Source organism: Sturnira hondurensis, unplaced genomic scaffold (assembly GCF_014824575.4).
Source record: "Sturnira hondurensis isolate 20B ecotype Veracruz unplaced genomic scaffold, ASM1482457v3 Scaffold0008196, whole genome shotgun sequence".
Lineage (NCBI taxonomy): Eukaryota > Metazoa > Chordata > Mammalia > Chiroptera > Phyllostomidae > Sturnira > Sturnira hondurensis.
This window is the reverse complement of record NW_028080827.1, coordinates 23,101,155-23,121,432: the sequence shown is the minus strand read 5'-3', so window position 1 is coordinate 23,121,432 and position 20,278 is coordinate 23,101,155. Positions and strand designations below refer to the sequence as shown.

The following is a 20,278-nucleotide window of genomic DNA, read 5'->3' as shown; positions in this document are numbered from 1 at the left end:
TGTCTCCACCACCTTCCACTCTGGGTCATCATTCTTACTCCCCACACATGGTATTTGGCACACATCATCACAGTTCTGGTTAATTTGGTGAAGTTACCATTGATGTTAACAAACTGCCTGATCTTAGGAAGCCTCTTTCCTGCTCAAGGTGATTAAGCTAAGGAGGCTCTTACAATTCCTAACTCTACGTGAGTGAATGGTTTGAATCCACTACATCTCAGTCCAGATAAAACCTGACTGTCCAACGGGCTACTCAGTGTTAGCAAACCAGGAGGTTTACAACCAACATGTATTCCCGTATTTCAAAAGACCTAAACTCCTCCCTGGCCCTAAGGGCTCTTGGAATACACCACACAAAAAGCCAACCTTCACGCTTAGAATGCTGTCCCCAAAGGAGAGAATCCACCCTACTATCACCACTTATGCATCTTAACAGTATTTGCTCGTCCCCTTTGTTTCTGTTTCCCACATTACCCATTCTGTTGTGCAATTAACTCTCAGATATTATTATCTTCAGTTACCCTGTGATGTGTGATTAATGCATCATTGTCCTTCCTGGTATTTTAAAATATGGCCTTTTGTTTCAGGTCATCTGTTTCGTGGCATAATTAAGTTTACATCTGTTATAATTATTACATTTGTACCATCACCTATCATTCTTTACTTCCTCTTATTTTTGCTATTTCTTACTTTTGCTTAATATATGCCATTGGTATTAATTAAACACTGTACATATACTCTCTTCTTTCTTTTGAAATGTGTTTGGAAGGAAGTATTGAGTAAACCTATTTTCACTTAAACCAAATATAGACACCAACACACACACACACACAAGTGTGACAATCATCAAATACATTTTTCTGGTGATTTCTAGTTATAGTCATAATAAAACCCCACATTCTTAGGTTTCTTTCCATGAGCAAAAGAAAACACATGAGGTCTGAACTTTGGCCCTTCCCCTCCACACCTCATTCTCAGCTTTTGGACTGTTATTCTCAAACTTCTACTTTTCTTGCAGGTCGGAAAGACATTCTGACCCTTTTACTTAACAAAGCAAGTTAGTTACTCAACCTCTCGGAGAGTGTTCTCCCACCTGAAACAAGGGGTTCATACCACCAGGGCTTTTGACGACTGAATGAAATAATGTCCTGTAAGTAAATGCAATACATAGGAGATGCTCCCTAAGTATTGGTCCCCTTGTTCTCCTCCTTTTAAGTTTTAGATCACAGTTTGATTCTGCAACGGGACTGTGATCAGAAGCATCCATCCTTCCTATTCAGTGTTTTTAATCTCCTATCTTGTGAGTTCATAAATCAGCCACAATACAAAGAAATTCCTGTTTTGGACCCGAAGTGTAAGGGCGGGGATTCTTTAGGGTTGGCAAGATACAGGAAAATCTTTCATGAGCTTTCCCAAATGAATGACATCTTGCCTGGATAATTTTTTCCATATAAAGAACTGCAGATGTTTCATTTCCTTGGGGAGTTCATGGTCTCAATTGTGGCTACATCGGAAATCAAGATTTTCAATGTTATCTGGCGTTGCAATCCAGATGTTTGGAGACGTCTTCCTTACTGAAATTTGAAAATGTTATAAGCAATGTCTTGATATCTTTCTCTGCATGTTAGTTTCCACTTACAGGCTAAGCATTTTATCAACCCTGGAAATAATTTATAGCTTAAATTATCGATTCTTTAAAATGTATTTTTTCTATCAGCACACATGCTCTTATTATTTCTAAGTTAAAACACTGTGCTTATTTCTAGAGATGAATTATTATTTGCACACTTTTAAGCCATCTAATTTTGAATTTGATTCTGTAGTTAATAAGCATGCATCCTTAATTACTCAGCAGTTCTCCTCATAAATTCTTTCCTACTTCTAGAAATGTCCTTAATTGTGACACTGCGATTTTCAGTACATGGCCTTTGTCTCATGGTATTATATCTTTTTTGTTTTGTCGTTTAGAGTGCATTTAATTCACTTTTCAATTCTGACTGAGACTCACTGGTTGTTCTGTGTCAGACAATTTTAATATTTATTATTATTATTTTTAATTCTTTTACAAACATTTAAAAATTATTTGGGTTATTTTGAAATTTTTTCTTTGACTTGGTTTTGGGAAATTGAGGTTATGTTATCAAAGATTTTCATTTGAAACGTTTTCATTGGCATCTTAATGGGTTTTAATATGAAGAAGGCTACCTACTTTGCTTCTTAGGCCATTAGTTTCCAAGAGTAAAAACATTTCTACTTGTATACTCTAGTCTTTTTTTTTAAGATTTTATTTATTTATCTTCAGAGGGGAAGGAAAGGAGAGAGGGAGAAAAATACCAATGTATGGTTGCCTCTCGTGTGTCCCCTGCTGGGAACTGGCCTGCAACTCAGGCATGTGCCCTGACTGGGAATCGAACCGTAATACTCTGGTTCACAGGCCCGCACTTAATCCACTGAGCTACACCAGCCAGGGCTTGTATACTCTAGTCTTTAAAAATAAATATAAGAGTACTGTATTTTTTAACTGATAATAAAATTTTTAAATAAATTATATTCTTCATCTACCTTGTATCTCGAGGCTTTTATCTTCAAATAAGTCTCTATCTACCAGATAAAATTATGCTTCAAAGAAAACTGAAGATGTACATATTTTAACAAAGTGTGACTAATCTAAAATTAAAAGATGAAATGGCATGCCTAATCACACAAAGCTCACAGTGCTGCCTTCATCTAAACTAACACTGCCCCACAGTAGCAAAGCTGGAGTGAGGTCAAGTAACACAAACCTCTTCTTCAAATTCCTTACGTCCAGCCTAGCACATCTGTCCCTCACGATCAGCACTGGGGAACTAGAGACTCTTCTGTAGTTCAGTCTGAGAACAAGTTTTAACACAAAGAGAAGAAAAGCTATTTATTTTTATATTTATTTTATAGCCAGCCATTCAATAAAATTTCCATTTCCCACAGACAAAAATTCTTATATACTAAGTAATACATTTTAAGTAAATGCTACCGTATCTCTTTGAAAGCCATTATAAAATATTTTTAAAAGATATAAAATAAGACTTGAACAGAGAAACATGTTTTCTGGATGGAAAAAAAACTGAATATGAAAAAGGTGATCCTTTTCAAATTAACATGTGACTTTAATGCAGTTTTAATCAGATTCTTCAATGGTTGTTTTCCCCTTTAGGGACAATAACAAACTAAATTTAAAGTCTATATGGAAACAAACACCAAATAATACTAAGCAATATTAAAAAGAGTGAAATATGACTCAATTGCCTTTTTATACAGGAGTGAGTAAAAGTAGATTTACAGTTGTGAGTATGCAAAACACAGAGTTTATTTATTCTTGTATTATTATTTATTAACTCTTGTATTAACTGTGAATAACTGTAAACCTAATTTTGCCCACCCTGCATACTAAAACCTAAAATAAAACTATTATAACCTAGAAGGTATTAGATTGATGCAGGAATAGAAAATAGATCCAGGAAATATAACACAAAGTACACAAATTGATAGAAGTATATGTGAAGCCATACATGACTAACATCACATTCCAATTCAGTAGATAAAAGAAGGTTTTTAAAGTAAGTAGTGTCATCAGACTGGCTATACATCTGAAACAACGAAGGTTATACTCATACCTTACACCATATATAATAAATACATGAGTTTAATATGTACCTAGAAATAAATCAATAAAAAATTAGAAGAGTTAGGAGGATGTTTATAGTACAATGGATGAGAAAACCTCCCTGCGAAAAATAAGAAACCATAAATAAAAAGTTAGATACACATGATTAAACATAATCTTTATATGGCAAAGGACAACATAAACAAAATCAAACACAAATGACAGACTGGGAATTAACATTCAGTACCTGCACCGCTATCACTAATAATGAAGAGCTCCCTGCAAAATGAGGAAAAAGCCAAATAATGTTAGAAAAATGAGAAAAGGATAACAACTCACAGAAGAAGAAATATAAAATGGCAATAAAAATATATATGAAAATATATTCCCCCTCACTAAAATTCAAGGAAATTGTAATTTAAAATAGAATATCATTCTTTACCCAGCAGAGAAGTAATACCAGAATGACTAGAATACAGAAAATACGTAGTATCATACTTGCTGATGAAAGCCTGAAATGGTACAATTTTTGGGGGGAAAGAAACCTTGCAACATACTTTAAAATTTAAGATGCATGTGCCTTTGACTCAACAACCCCCTGACCCCTACCCCCCACCCCCTCGCTTTTGGGATTCAACCAGAGTGAAAGAAACACAGGTATGTAAGGACAGGTTAATCAGACAAAACACAACCACATCCAAGGAAAAGCATGTTCATTTTTCTCCACAGGGGACAGTGGAGTGGACACTATGCAATCATGAATGTGAGTCAGTTAGATTCACACCTATGAGCTGCATAAATGTCTATGACATTTGCATGTGAGATACAATGGCATGGAAATGCGTATATTTGACCCTCTGGTTTGCAGCCCATGCTCGATCCACTGAGCTATACCAGCCAGGGCAAAACGCTTATATTTGAAAACAAATCCTCAAAGACACAATACGCATGCATGTGTTATTGAACTATAAGAAACCACTGATACATGTGTGACTGAACTATACAAGATGGATAATATTCAACTGCTTTGGAGCTAATAAAATACCAATCTCATAAGTTTATGTAATATATGAGCACAATATACATATTTATGAGTATAAAACAGTAGAATAACATACTCCAGGGCATTAATACTGGTTACCTGGGGGAGGGAAGAGAAGGAAAAAATGGGAATGAACTTCTTCATACATCTTTGTACCGTTTTACTTGTTAAAAAGCTTGCAAATTAAAATGTATAATACATTAAAATTTTTTAAATAGAAAAGAATATTGTAAATAGAAAAGGATATTATTGCAAACATGTATCTAGGGCAAAATCAACAGCAGCGGTCCCTTTAACTTCATCAAATGTAGTAAACAAACACAAACTCCTTTCCTGGCCTCTGTCATTAATATAGTTTAAAATAAAAGTCAAACCGAGTTTTGTTATTTACAAAAGAAATTTCAGAACATAGCTGCAACAAAACTGAAATTCACGGAACATTACTGACAAGTGAAAATGAAGTCAGAGAACATTGTTGACCAAGTGGAGTAACAGGACCCTACACCATCAGTGAAGAGTCAATTGGCGTAATCACTTTACAACAGCGCGGCATCACTGACTGAAGTTGAACAATGCATATTCAATGACCTTGCCACTGAACAAATGCTCGAAAAATTCCTGGATGAGGAATAGGAGACATGTACACCACTACCGGAGCAGCACTGTCACGAGATGAAAAAGCTGGAAGCAACCTGAGTGCCACAAATGGACGGAATGGGTAAAGGGCCTACATTCCATCCGGTGAAGGAACAATACTGATGCCCTAATTAATACTAGGCAACGGTGAAAATGAGAGACCTGTAACTATACACATTCACCTGGATGACTCCCCAAACACAATGTTGAGTAAAAATTCAAACCAGAGAAAAAGCATGATTCCATCTCAAAACAGGCCACATTAAACAATATAAAGAAAAGCAGGAGAATGACAAATAATAAGTCTCCTTTCTAGGGAGGGGAAGACAGGAGGAAGGGATTGAGGGAAGGCAAGCAGGAGTCTTGAAAAGTGATCCCATCATTGTTTCTATGAGTCTGTTTTTGTTTGGCTTGCTTGTTATGTTCTCAGATTACACATACAAGTGAAACCATACTGTGTTTGCCTTTCTCCGTCTGACAGTTAACTCAGCGAGATTTCATTCTTTTTCACTGTTTATTAATTCTTTTATATATATATTAAAGAATAAAATCATATATAGAGAGATATCTAGCTCTCTCTATATATAGAACCTTCTTTATCTGTGCATGAACTGACAGGGGAAAAGGGGAAAGGGAATATAATAAATAATACTGGGATGAGTTTACGTGGCAACAAATAATTACTAGATCACATTGTAAGTTATAAAAAATGTTGAATCACTATATCTTACAAGTGAAACTAATATAACCAAACTAATATAAAATGATATGCCAACTATACTTAAACACAAAATTAATTTAAAACATTTTAAGTGATACTGATCAATAAAGTTGGGAGGAAAGACAAGGAATATATGTGTGTTTGTCTAATTAATAGTCTTTAAGTGTGTGGACGTGTGTACATGCATCTATGCTGTTAATGTATTGTATACTTCACACATGCACACACATGGCATACCCACAAAAAGAATCGAGGTCAATGTCGGCTCCTGCCGACAAAGCTCATCCTATTACTACAGAAGCCATGTAACCATCTTTCAGGTATTCTCTGCATCGTGGATGCTTAAGATATAAGTGAATATATATTTCTAGAGTAATACTCAGAGGCATGTCCCTGGGAGCCATGCTCTTCCAGGGCCAGGATAAAACAGAAAGTTCTCTTATGCATTTTTTTTTTACTGCATCAGGAACTGGAGAGAATATAACAGAAAATGAAAGATAAACACTCATAAGTCATCTTCGGAAAGCTTCATTTGCTAAGTTATATAGCAAAAATCAAAGGTAACATTTCTGAGTACCATTACTTTCACTCTAGGTTAATACCTAGGTTTTCGCTCTAGGTTTTGCTTTCACTCTAGGTTAATACCTTTCATTCACTTTATGCTTGAAATTAAATGACATCGAAATCCAAACTTTGGCTAGTAAAATTTATAAGAGCAGGGCAAACAGCCTTTTTCTCAATGACAAAACATGAGGCCCCAGGAAACACTGATTTCTTGGGAAGATACCAGGCGGAGCTCTATTTCCAGGTGTGGCGATGTGAGTCCTGCTTCGTTCGCAGCACTTGAACAGCCAGAACCTTCTGAGAAAGGCGGCGGGTTCACCAGGTGAAGGGAGACAATTAGAAAGGGAAGAAGTCTGTCCTCATTCCCACCCTCCACAGCTGCTTGAAACCACTACGAATTCTGAGCTACTGGCTTCTTTTCCTTTCCAAGGATTATTTTGAGTATTTGGACTTCTTATTCCATCTGCTGCCGCTAGGAGTTTGGTAAATAAGTGATTTAGCTAAGATGCGTTACTGACAGGATATCCTGTATCCAGTTTAACTAACTCAGGCCAGAGGAAGGGGTGATTAGACAATTTGAATGCATGTTGTTTTTAAAAGGAAAGGAAAAGACAAAAACATCAAGGTAGCTGCAGGCCCTTTACCGTCTCAAGAAAACCAAAACAACATGAGACGGAACTACCTCCCAAAATATGACATATTGCCAACGTGATCTTTTTGCTTCCTAATGTTGACAAGTTCCACTCTGTGACCAAGACCTGGATCAATGAAGTAAACAGCTGTAAGTGTTCCCTTCAGCAAACAGAAAGAGAGAAATTAGATTAATTGCTGCTCTTGATGTTTTTATCCAAACAAAGTTTCTAGATTGCTTTTTGAAAGTAACAGCCCCTGCTCCCTTTGCCCTGACCGGTGTGGCTCAGTTGGTTGGGCATCATGTTGTGAACCAAAATGTTGCTGATTTGATTCCCAGTCAAATCATTCATAACCCAAGGAATGAACTCATAACCCATAACACATGCACACACATGTGCATACCCACAAAAAGAATCGAGGTCAATGTCGGCTCATGCCTACAAAGGCATGAGTTATGAGTTCATTCCACGGTTGGGGGCAACCAATCAATGTTTCTTCACCTCTCTTTCTCCCTCGGGTTCCCTTTCCCTCTCTCTCTCTCTCTAAAGAAAATAAATAAACAGCCTATTGAAATATACTACACACACTATAAAATTCACTCTTTAAAGCCTACAATTGAGTGATCTTTAGAATATTTACAGAGTTGTGTATCTATCACCACTATCAAATTCCAGAACATTTTCATCATCCCAAAGAGAAAACCCACAGCCATTAGCAGTCACTAACCACTCCCCCCTCCCCCAAGCCCTGCAACCTCTAATTTACTCTCTTGTCTCTATGGATTTGCCTGCTCTGGACATTTAAAGGTCAAGCCATACAGCATGTGGCCTGTCGTGTCTGGTCTCTTCCACTTAGTATAATCTTTTCAAGGTTCATCCATGTTGCAAGCATGAATCGGTATTTCATTCCTTTTTATGGCAAATGATCTTTTATTGTAGAGATATGCCATAATTTCATCAGCTCATCAGTTGATGTATATTTGATTTATTTCTTCCATGTTGCTTGTTTATGGTAAAGAACAAAACAAAGCCTAGGAAGCAGAGGAACTAAACCAGTTCAGAGCTCCACGTAAACCAGGGGTTAACGAACACAAGTACTGTCATATGTGCATTTATACCCAATTCTTGCAAACTGTGCTACTCCACTCCTGGAGGGTATGAACAGGAATGTCAGTGGTGGTAACATGAAATACGTGAAATTTTTCTCATACTCTTGATAAGAAGAATGGAAACAGAATTAAAACATAATTGGGCAATTTCTTCTAACAACTGAGCAGTTTATCAAATTGTGGTACATCGATCCGACAGACCACTATTCAGTGATAAGCTATTGATAAATGCAATGCGGATGTATCTCCATGTAATTATGCCGAGCAAAAGAAGCCATTTTCTTCTAGAATTTTATATCATAATATATAATTGCATCTACATGAAATTCTAGAAAATGCAAACTCTTCTAGAGTGACAAAGCAGGTCAGTGGTGACCTGAAGATGAGGTTGGGAAGGAGACATTGCTACTGGGCAGGAGGAAACTGTAGATGGGTATGTTCATTAGTGATTGTGGCAATAGTTTTATGGATTTGTGCAGTCAAATACATCAACTTTGAATATGTATCATTTATTGTATGACAATTATATCTCATGTAAATTACACCTCAATAAAGCTGTTAAGAAACACTATTACTTAAAAAGTGAGTACGCCCCTCCAAAGTATTTGAATGACCACTGTGCAGAAAACAGTGCCTTCATTCTGCATACAATGTTTCAATTAATTTTACAAGTCGAATTATTATTTTGCACATAAGGAAACCTGAGACCGAGAGTTCGGTCATTTGCCAAGGTGACTGCCGTCAGTATGAAGCTGAGACCTTTTCTTCTTAACCAAATCCATGTGCTTTTCACCACACTGCCACTCACTGTTCCTATCACAGACCTGACTCTTTCTTCTGAGATCCCTGCGTCCCACAATTTCCAAAGCCAGGGAATTTTCTGGTCCATAGAAGAGGTTTAGGGTCTAGGGTGTGGCATTCCAAATTTGTTTTCTTTTGCCTACCATCATATGGTGCCACAAATACCTCTCCAATAATGGGGATTTATTTGATTCTGTTAATTTATTCACTTTCAGTGGATCAGTGTTAATCTGGATGAGGTCAAGGCAAATAACCCTGGTCCTTGGGTCAAAGGACTGAAAATAGTTTTGAGATAAAAAGCACACTGGACAAAACAAAAATTGGCCATTCGACTCATTGGCTGGGCATTGTACAATAGTCACTTTTTAGAATATGGGAGACCCAAGAATGTGGACTGTTCAGAATTGCTACCTACTTTTTGCTGCCCCTTTGCCAAACTTGAACTTTTAAGTGGAGGTTGTCAGCCCATCTCTAAATAGGACAAACATGAGGGTGGTTGTCTCCTCCAGATCATCTTTCACCACACAAAAAAACTGAATTTCACCCAGTGCTACCACTGTATTTGAAGTTGAGCAATGACTTGGATTAAGTAAAATTAATTAAAAAGTAAAGTTGGTTACAACAGTTGCTTTTTGTAAGATAGCTAGATTAGGGGGAGAAAGAGTGTTATTTCTTTTAAAAAAACACTAACAATGAAGGTTGACTGTGTTGGATATTGTATGTTTCACTTGCCCTTCCCGATTCACCCTTCATTCTGCTCCACCCAGCTCTGTGCCCCAGGAGACTAAAACGCATGGACGCGGGAACAAGGCTAATTTGTTCTTTGTCTTCCCGTTGGCTTTGGTCACTGGGAAATACGGGCAGATCAGAGGGAGCGAAGAGAATCATTTCAGGGTATTTGTTTCCTGGGATGCCTGACTGCCTTGTCATCACAATCTGGCCAGCCCTTTCCTGGGGGTCGCAGCTCCACTCGGGAGTCCTCTTATCCCAGCCCCCTCCTCCCTTCAGGCAATGAGCGGTAAAGGAGCCCTCAAGGCATGCGCTCCCCCTTGCGCGGTCCCTATACTCTCCCCATGTGCTTGTAAGTATTCTCTTTATTAAGCTCTGCTAAAATTAATCAATTTGAGGTTGTCAACTGCTTCTGACACAGCTGACATTTTCTGAGGGCTACTTAGAAAACGAACTTATTCCAAGTCCTCAGCTGACAGGAAAACACTGACATTCAGAGAGTTGATGTCACACCCATGCAAAGGTGCACACCAGTCATGTGACATGTGGTCAAATGTACTGACTCAGTCTCACTGCACTGGCCACTGTGTAAGGCAAAGGCATGTTCACTCAGATTCACAAGAACGGTAAAGGTGGTGGACACATTCCTCACTTCTCAGATTGTAAAATGTAAGAGATGTAAAACATCCTCAGGTTGCTGTATCACGTTTCTTTATGCTCACAGATCACATTTCCATGGAACCTTCAAACATTTTGTGTATGCTATTCTACTTAGTTTGAGACTTTAAACCACTTTTGGAGTGCTGCTCTCAGATACGAGGAAAGACAGGTTTGCTACCACAAAAACGGTCTAAGCAGCAAATATAAGAGAGAGGACAGATTTCACAGGTACCCTCACTGACAGGTATTTCATACGTAGTAACAAATGCTATGAAAGTGAAGTGAGGCATCCTGGGCCATACATACACTCTGATCTCAAGGCGGCTGTGATTACTTAGAGCTTATATCAAAGATATAAGTCCTCTGAGGAAAAAAATGGATCTGATCCCATCTAAGCCCAAAATAAATAACCTCTCATCTCCAGAATCACCCCAACTATATTATTTCCAAATGAAGTACAAGTACAATAGCTACTTGAAGGTTGATTTCCTTTGATGATTTTTCTCTGAAATGTCATTTAGCATGACTCTGTAAAGCTGATTTAAGTGAGAAAGTTAAAATACTGAAATATTAATATGGTGATTTGTTTATTTCTGTTTTTGTGTGTGTGCATGTGTGTGTGTATTTGCCACAGATTAGGGCCACAAGTCGAAATGAGTAATTCACTGAATTAACTTGAATCAGTGAGGTAAGTGCTATCCTTGTATTCATTATGAGTATCTGTGAGAACTTAAGAGTATTTGAAATCAAAATAATATCTGGAGCCCTGACTGGTACAGCTCAGTGGATTGAGCACGGGCCTGTGAAGCAAAGGGTCACCGGTTCGATTCCCAGTCAGGGCATATGCCTGGGTTGCAGGCCAGGTCCCCAGTAGGGGGCACTTGAGAGGCAACCACACATTGATGTTTCTCTCCCACTCTTTCTCCTTCTCTTCCCCTCTCTCTAAAGATAAATAAGCAAAATATTTTAAAAAAAGAATATCTTGAGAATTCTGGCAGCTTCCATTTAATTCTTCATAATACCAGATGGCTCTTATAAAGCTCTCCTTATTTTCTTTATTTCATTCTTTCGACTTCCCTTAACTCAATGCAACGTATCAATGAATAATACCATCCTATATTTAGATAGCACTTTACAGTTACGAAGTGCTTTCTTATTCATTATCTCAACTGATTTTTATAGTACAGTAGTCCCCCCTTATCCACCATTTTGCTTTCCATAGTTTCAGTTACCCCCAGTCAACTGCAGGTCTGAAAATATTAAGTGGAACATTCCAGAAATAAACACTTCATAAATTTTAAATTGCATACTGTTCTGAGTAACATGATGAAATCTCATGCCGTCCAGCTCCATCCCACCCAGAACATGAGTCATCCCTTTGTCCAGAGCACCCTCACTGTATCCACCGCCCACCCCTTAGTCACTTAGTAGCTCTCTCAGTTATCGGATCGACAGTCATGGTGTCGCAGGGCTTGTGCTCAGGGAACCCTTAAATAGCCTAGCACCATGTCACAATGCCTGTGTTGTTCGCCTCACTTCATCTCCTCATGTAGGCCTTATATCACCTCACATCATCACATGAAGAAGTGTGAGTACAGTACATAAACATGTTTTGAGAAACTACACTCACATAACTTTTATTATAGTATATTGTTAAAATTGTTCTATTTTATTAGTAGTTGTTATTGTTAGTCTCTTACTGTGCCTAACTCATAAATTAAACTTTATTGTATCTACAGAAAAAACAGTATTTGAGGTGTGTCTGGAAAAAGCCAGCCATTGTTAATATACTGAGAAGAGTTTGCATGACATCAATGTAATGTGGCAGCCAAGGAGAGTGGACTGGAATGCACATAAGTGAACAATGACAACTTCATTGTACTAGTCAGTGGGGTGGTAGATGCCATTGAGTGAGCATGTGTACTGTGTGGCTGTTGCATTCAAAATGAGAGACTAGAGCAATGAATCTGTGTCAAATTTTGTGCTAAGCTTGAACATTCTTCCATGGAAACTATTTGGATGATTCAGAAGGCTGCAGCTATGGGCAACTGGTGATTGATAGCTTCATCACAACAACACATTCACTAGTGCGTCATGTCTTATGCAGAGTTTTTTGGTGAAACATCAAATCACCCAGGTGACTCCGCCCCCCAACAGCCCAGATTTGGTGGACCATGACTTCTGGCTTTTCCCAATACTAAGTCACCTTTCAGACCATCAATGAGATTCAGGAAAATATGACAGGGAAGCTGATGGAGACTGAGAGAACTGTGTGAGGTCCCAAGGTGCCTACTTTAGAGGGGACTGAGGCATCATTGTCTTTTGTACAGTGTTTCTTGTACCTTGTATCTTCTTTAAAAAATGTCTCTACTTTTCATAGTACATGGCTGGATAGTTTTTGAACAGACCTCATATATAGGCTGGCTTCACTACTATCCAAGGATTCAAGCATCCACCGAGGGTCTTCAAACATATCCCCTGTGGATAGGCGGGGACTACTGTTGTTCAAATATAGTCAGGACAAATATTAGAACCCCCATTTTATAGATGAATAAACAAAGGCCTGTAGATACCAGTCAGGACTCTTTCAGTAGCAATTCACATTAACTTAGGCAAAAAAATGGAAATGAATGATCTCGTATCACCTGGATTCATGGTCTCCAACTGTTATTTTGCTCTCTCCTTTGCCTTTATCTATCTGTCCCTGTCTGTCTGCCTCTCTTTTGCTTCCCCTCTGCACACTGGACTTCATTCTCTCAACAGACTAAAACATGACCTTATGTGGTTCTTACTACCTTGGGAGTGCTCTTCCTCAGCTTGAGTTGGAAAATTCCAGCAGAAGAAGCTATTGGCCCCTGCTGGGTTGCACGTCCACCCTTTGAACCAACTCCTGTGGTCTGGGTTTGAAATACTGGCTTGGGTCAAGCCCCCACCCCTGTGGCCAGTATTACTCAAACAAACAAACAAAACAGGAATAGACATAGCTAGTGGGGAAACTGTGAGGAGAGAGCCAGCCCCGCCACCCCCGCCCTGCCCACCGATATGTATGTAGTTCATTAACTAGTCTGCTCAAGGGACAGAATCAGAACAACTCCATGACCCATCTGTGGGCTGCAGGCCCAGCAGCCTCCCCTTCATTTCACAGCTTGTCACTGCGGGAGCCACAGAGGTGTTTCTGCGCCTCGCCCTCCCCACAGCTGCCAGTGTGGTCTGGTTCAGGAGCAAAACTTGGAAGGGGCTCGTGTTCTAGAAGCGATCCTGTCACTCTTCAGCTGCGCTCGTGGGCAAGTTACTTAGCCCCTGGGAACCACAGCTTCCTCCTTCGTAAAATAAAGTAAACAATCCCTGCATCACAGGGTCATCAAAAGGGTAAACGGAGATAATGTACAACAGATGACTTTGAAAATTACAACGAACTACCATAAGGGTTATTCCTAAGTTCTGCATGTAAATTCTACGGAGCCTAAAGTGACACACTGACATTTTCCAGTGATGGTTCTCTCTGCCACCAGCCCTCTAATGGCACCACTTTGGTTCAGACGTTTTTACTTTTGGGGCTTTAAAAGGGGCATTTCAAAAAGAAGTATCAAGTAGTATCTCAAAACTTAAATATATAGTCTAGAAAAACCACTTATGAACAGATGGTTTAATGGCCCTTATCACGGTCACTTTTTCAACACAGATCGACGAGTAGATAAACATGTCTGGAGCACACAAGAGCTAGTAACAGTGTTTTTACCTCTAGGGAGCAGGGCTAAAAGTTGGTGTTTGGAAAGAAACTTCTAGTTTTCATGTTGTCCCATGTCCACCACTTGAACTTTGAAAAACTTACACACAAATTCCTTTCATAAGAGCTCTTAAAAAATTATGTTCACAATAAAAAAATCGAAAAAACTAAAAGCATGGTTATCACAGAAAAGGAATATGGTATATACCCAGTGTAGTTGTCTGACACATCAAAAGCTTTCAGTGCATTCTTGTTTGTTGATCATTCTAGGTGTTTCTGGTTAGCACCAATCCAACAAAGTAAAATCAGCTTCATTAGAATGAAACCAGCTCTCGCCTCTGTGAATGTATGTTTCCATCAGTCACTGTGAGGAATGCTCACTACCACCTGCAGAGGAGATGGTTTTAAACTCCTATACCTTCACACAAAAAAAATGAAACCTACTTTCTTATAATTCCCAATTATAAAGCACAGCGCACGAGACGACCTCTCAGCTCTGTTGCCACCGTTCTTACAGGCACACTCCCTTCCAAATGTCAGAGGACACTGGGCTTCTAGAAACCATTCTATTTCAGACCTGGGGGTTTGCATGATATTTTCTAAGAAATTAAAGGTTACATGGCAGCATATGCCAAGGCTAAAAGACAGATTTAAATAGTATTTTTTAAATGATGTAATAGCTATGAACTTTGGATGCTATGCACTGGTTAAATGCTATACTGGTTGCCTAGTTACCTCTCTGTAGAAAGGTCAAAATGGTTGTCTCTGAATCTAGAAGGAATTAAAAACCTTAATGTTTCATCATTAAGCCAAAGCTTGTGTGTAGAGACCCTATGGAGTCATCCCTTAGACAGGTGTCACCAGACTTTGATGAGGTGAACAGCCCTTGAAGATGTCCAGGGAGATATTTCAGTAAAAGACATTTATGTGTGTTTGTTCCCATGACCACATTTCACTAAAGTTGCTACATCTTTCCATCTATCATATCCAGTTACAGTCTGCTGCTACAGGATACTGAAAAACTTTCTAGCTTTGTTGATACAATTATTATCTCATAAGAGGTGGGAGAAAGTCCAGTGTTTTTAATTGTTACACTTAAAAAACAAAGATTTTTTTTCTTTTTTAAGATTTTATTTATTTATCTTTAGAAAGGAAGGGGAGGAGAGAGGGAGAGAAATATCAATGCATGGTTGCCTCTCATGTGTCCCCTGCTGGGACCTGGCCTGCAACCCAGGCATGTGCCCTGACTGGGAATCCAACCGGTGACCCTTTGCTTCACAGGCCCGTGCTCAATCCACTAAGCTACACCAGCCAGGGCTAAAAAAAAAACAACTTTTATTGTGATCAACTTTGCATAATTCAGGCCAGCCTATAATCCAGTAACAAAAACTACACATCTTAATAATGTCGTAACTCTCAAGAGATGTTCCTTTTTTTTAAATCCTCACCATAGACATGCTTATTGATTCTAGGGAGAGGGGAAGGGAGGAAAAGAAACACCAACGTGAGAAACACTGACCAGTCACCTCTCCTATGTCCCCCAACTGGGGACCGAACCTGCAACCTAGGTGTGTGCTCTGACCAGAAATCAAACCTGCGACCACCACTATGGGACGAAGCTCCAACTGAGGGAGCCACGTCGGCCAGCACAGAGGCGTTCCTCTTTCACCTCCTAGAGACTTTTCTCATTAGTTCTGCTTCCCAGGTCTAAATATCTTCTCCCAATAATGGGACAGGACAGAACAACACTTTGGATCTAGAAACCTAACATAAGGGTGTTGAAATATATTCAAACTTCTTCCAGAACTTAGCATGAGAAGCAGTCTTAAAAAAATCTCTTGAAGTTCAACTGACTTTTTTTTTAGGGAAAATTCACATAGCATACAATTAACCACTCGCCATTTCAAAGTGTTCCGTTCAAAGGCATTCAGCACCTTCACGATGTCTGCAGTCAACCCCTCCATCTGGTTCCCAGACCGTTCTACTGTCCCCAAAGAAACCCTGCACCGGGAACAGTCGTTTGGATCTCTTCTTTATACTTTCTAATTTCTCTTTGGAATAGAATAAAATAATTGGCTTAAACGACAGCATCATGACTTGACCATCTTTCATTTCTGCTGCACCTTGTTTGATTCACAAAAAAAAAAAAAACAAAAAAACAAACTGAGGGGCTAAGCTGAAATGAGGCTGCTCTAAAAATAAAAACAAGATGGGCAGTCCTACAAGGAAGGAGCCCAGAAAGGGATTACCGAGGATATCCAAATAATTCACTCTACCCAAGGCCTACCCTCCTTGTCAGAAACCCGGATCTTACCTCCATGACTGACGGTGCTCAAGCTTTTTGTGGGGGATTAAACCACACCTAGAAGTTAGCTATAGTAAATACCACTACAGCGAGGCTCTGAATTATGGTGTTATTATTTCCTTCCAGTTTCCACATTTTAGAGCCTCATAAATAAAGTATGACAGGCAGACATAACAGCACGAAATAAAAATCTCCCATTTCTTTGCTGCTATTCAAAGACTTTGGAACCTGCACACTGTAGGCAGACTTGTCAGAGCTGGAAAAATGTCAAAAGCAGCACACTCTCCAGAGGCCACACCGACAGTACCAGAAAGTCTGGCCAAGAAAGGAGCCCTTGGACTTGAACCTGTCCACTTGATCCGATGCCAAACACTCCAAGAAAACCCAAAGCCTTCAGTGCCTGTATCTAGAAGACAGGATTTGCAGAGTCAAGATAAGAACTTGCTTCATCAATTTGGGAACCCTAAAACTTCTCAATAAAATGTTCGATAATCTTATCTCTGCTACCTGAGACATTAAAACAATTAATTACTTTGGAGTAGGTAGATGATAGCCCCCAAGTAGGTCCATGTCCTAATCCCTAGAACCTTGTAACCTTACGTGGATAAAGGGACTTTGAAGGTGTGATTAAATTAAGGACCTTGAGAAGCAGAGATTAGCCTAGATGATCCAGGTGTGCCAAATCTTATAATACGGGTCCTTAAAATCAAAGAGCCTTTCCTGGGTGTGTTCGGAATTAGATGTAATTATGGTAGAAAGCCACAGCCATGCAATGTTGCTTCCTTTAAGGACGGAGGAAAGCGGACTCCACAAGCCATTAGTCACAGAAATGAATTCTCCCTAATGGAGCTTTGTTGATACTTTGCTTTTAGCCCAGAGAGATCCCTACAGAGTTGAAGCTGCAGAACTGTAAGGTAATAAATTTGTCTTGTTTTATACCACTGTTTGCAACAGTTTGTTACACCAGCAACAGGAAATAAATACATTCTTCATTATCGTTGCTATTCAATTTGCATGATGCCTTAGTAGTACTTTGAACACCAATATTGGACCATTGCTTACCTTGTGTTTAATTTGCTTCTCTGTATAGACCTAAAAAATAGACTTAGTACAAGAGCAAATACGCACAAAGTTCCTCCAGCAATACAAAACCATACTTCCTTGCACACATCTGCTTTATTTAGTTTCTTTCCTTAGTTTGTTAGCACAGAGACCACTTACAGAAAGAACCACTGAGCATAACTGAAACCAACAATTTTGCAAGAAGCAAAAGTGCTTTTAGATGAGAGTAGAAAATGCCAAACAGCCTCTTTAAAGTTGTATGCTAGGACACAGTAGTTCTCGGTGTCTCTGAATAGCACAATGACTGGAAGATGCCTCTGGCCTTCCGTGGGCCAAGGACAGGAAAACAAAGAGAACAGGGAGGAACTATTCCACCCAACATGCCTGCAGGCCCCACTGAGAAATTCTGCTTGGATTGAAACCACTTAGGGACATTTATTAGCATGAAAGTAATCCACCCAAATATCAGACAAAAAATATCAAATACTTACAAAACATTATTATAATGTCTTTATTATTAGCAAAACTTGGTCAAATGTATGGCTCCACACTCATCTATAAGATATTAAGTACTGAACTCCAAAAGAACATCAATATAGAGTAGCAAAGGCTATATACATGGTCTTAAAAGCAGACATACAAAGGTCTTTTGTTTAATAAGCTCTAGACTAGAGATTCTCAAGCCAGTTTGCATATTAAAATACCTGGAAAGCTTTTAAAAACTACAGATATCCAGGCCCCTGCCCCAGGGATTCCGATTCAGCTGGTCTGGGAAAGCCCTGCATAGGAGTGCTTTTAAACTTTCCCCTGGAGATTCTGATGTGCGGTCCGAGCTGTGAACCCCTGCTCAGTACCCAACTCTGCACAGCCTACTGGACACATCTACCTGGCTGTGGCCACTCCACAGAGTTGAATCCTTTCTTCCTGCATTTGTATCCCAGTGAGCACAACCCGTATCATCTCCCCAAAGAGAAATCTGGCAGTCATTCCAGACCTCTGCAGTCCCTTCACGTCTCATCCTTAGTCAGCAGTTTTATCAGTTCTCCCACCACTTCCCAACTCAAGACCTCACTGGTCTCCTTTCCATTAGTCTCTCTCCACATCTTTACACTGTACTAGGTAGCCTAAGGAATTATCCTTAAAGAGAATTACATAACCTTCTGGGACTTCCCACCCAAACCAGAATCCACTCTTGGACCTGGTACTTAGAGTCCTGCCCCTGCTTCATCCGCCTGCTTCTCAAGCCACGCCTCTTCAGTCTGCTCCGGCCCAACCGTGCCTTCACCACTGTAAAGTGCGGAAGGTTCCACCGTGCTCTTTGGGGCCTTTGTGTTCTTTGAGATGTGATTCCTTATTCCCAGAATGCCCTTCTCTAACTTTTCTGGCTGGTGGCACTTTGTGTCATACCTCAAATAAATGCCGCCTTGGTCATCAAGCCTCTTGCCAAACTGCCCACCAAGTTAGTACTCTCTTCTCTCACCCAGCGCACTCTGCTCAGAGAGCTCCTTTCTGCAAGGTTCTCTTTCCCACGAGCCTGAGCAACCCTGGGACGAGGCCTGCGTGTTTTTCCTCTTCATATTCCCGGCATCTGGCATTCACTCGTTTGTTCATTCCTTCAACCGTTGTATTAAATATGTAACAAGTGCCAACCACCTTGCTAGAGACCTAAGGCAAAATATTTTCTCGGAGCTTATATTCTTGAAAGGGAGGCAGATAATTGAACAAACACTTATGATAAAATAAGAAGGTACACGAGAGAGTTGAGAAAAGTATTTTATGTTTTTTAAGTTTATAGTATTTTAAGTAAAAAATGTCAAAACAAGTTTTAAAAATCATGGCACATTTCAAATGTTGACATCCAACAATTAAAGTGACACAGTGAATGCCTTCTCTTCATTCTGTTGGTGTATCTCCAAACAGAGGGCCCCACTTGGAGACGCCGGAAGCCCAAATCTGGGGGCTTCATAAATGTGAGGTGGGGGAAATTGGCTCTCTTACCCTAAGAAGTTTCTGGCACTAGTAAATACTAAATATTTATTGGAAGACTAAATCGAAGACTAGCCCCAGAAAACGAGGTCAGTTTATAAGTAGCTTTTATTTCGTATTAGCATTTTGCTATAGCCACTGAATAATTATGTAAATAAAAAATTAAAGATTCAACAACTAAATTCAAGCCACTGTCATACATCCAATGAAGAAAGAAGAAAAGAGGTGAGTGTATAAATCAAACTACACTGGCCATGAGTTGAAAATTGTTAAAATTACATGAATATGTAATTCATTATATTATTCTCTCTGTTTTGGTCTATGCTTGCAATTTTTCATAATACAGTTAAATTTTAAAAGGGTGGTTGACAATCCACGTCACTGACTAGAGGAAACTGTGTGTTTGGTTGAGGAGAGCATACACACGACCAACTATCTCAGCAATTGATGTGTGCCTTTTAAAATCTACAGCCTGGTGAAAAGGGCTGTAGCTGGTTTCAAAAGCCAACGCAGCTCCTTCAAGAAGAAACCCACCAGCATTAAATTGACCTTTTGTTGTAGGCACTGTTGTTGCTGCTGGAAAAGCCCTTCCAGTCTGCTGACAACAGGGTCTGCCCTTCTCGGATCTAACCTCTGACCTAGCTAACGGCTCTGTTTCCCAGGG

General features: G+C 39.4%; 1 protein-coding gene across 2 annotated transcripts in view; it reads right to left on the bottom strand.

Moving 5' to 3' along the window:
* The window catches only part of GNG2 (G protein subunit gamma 2), a 108,657-nt gene that overhangs the window by 70,647 nt on the left and 17,732 nt on the right, over positions 1–20,278 (bottom strand). The window lies entirely within an intron of this gene.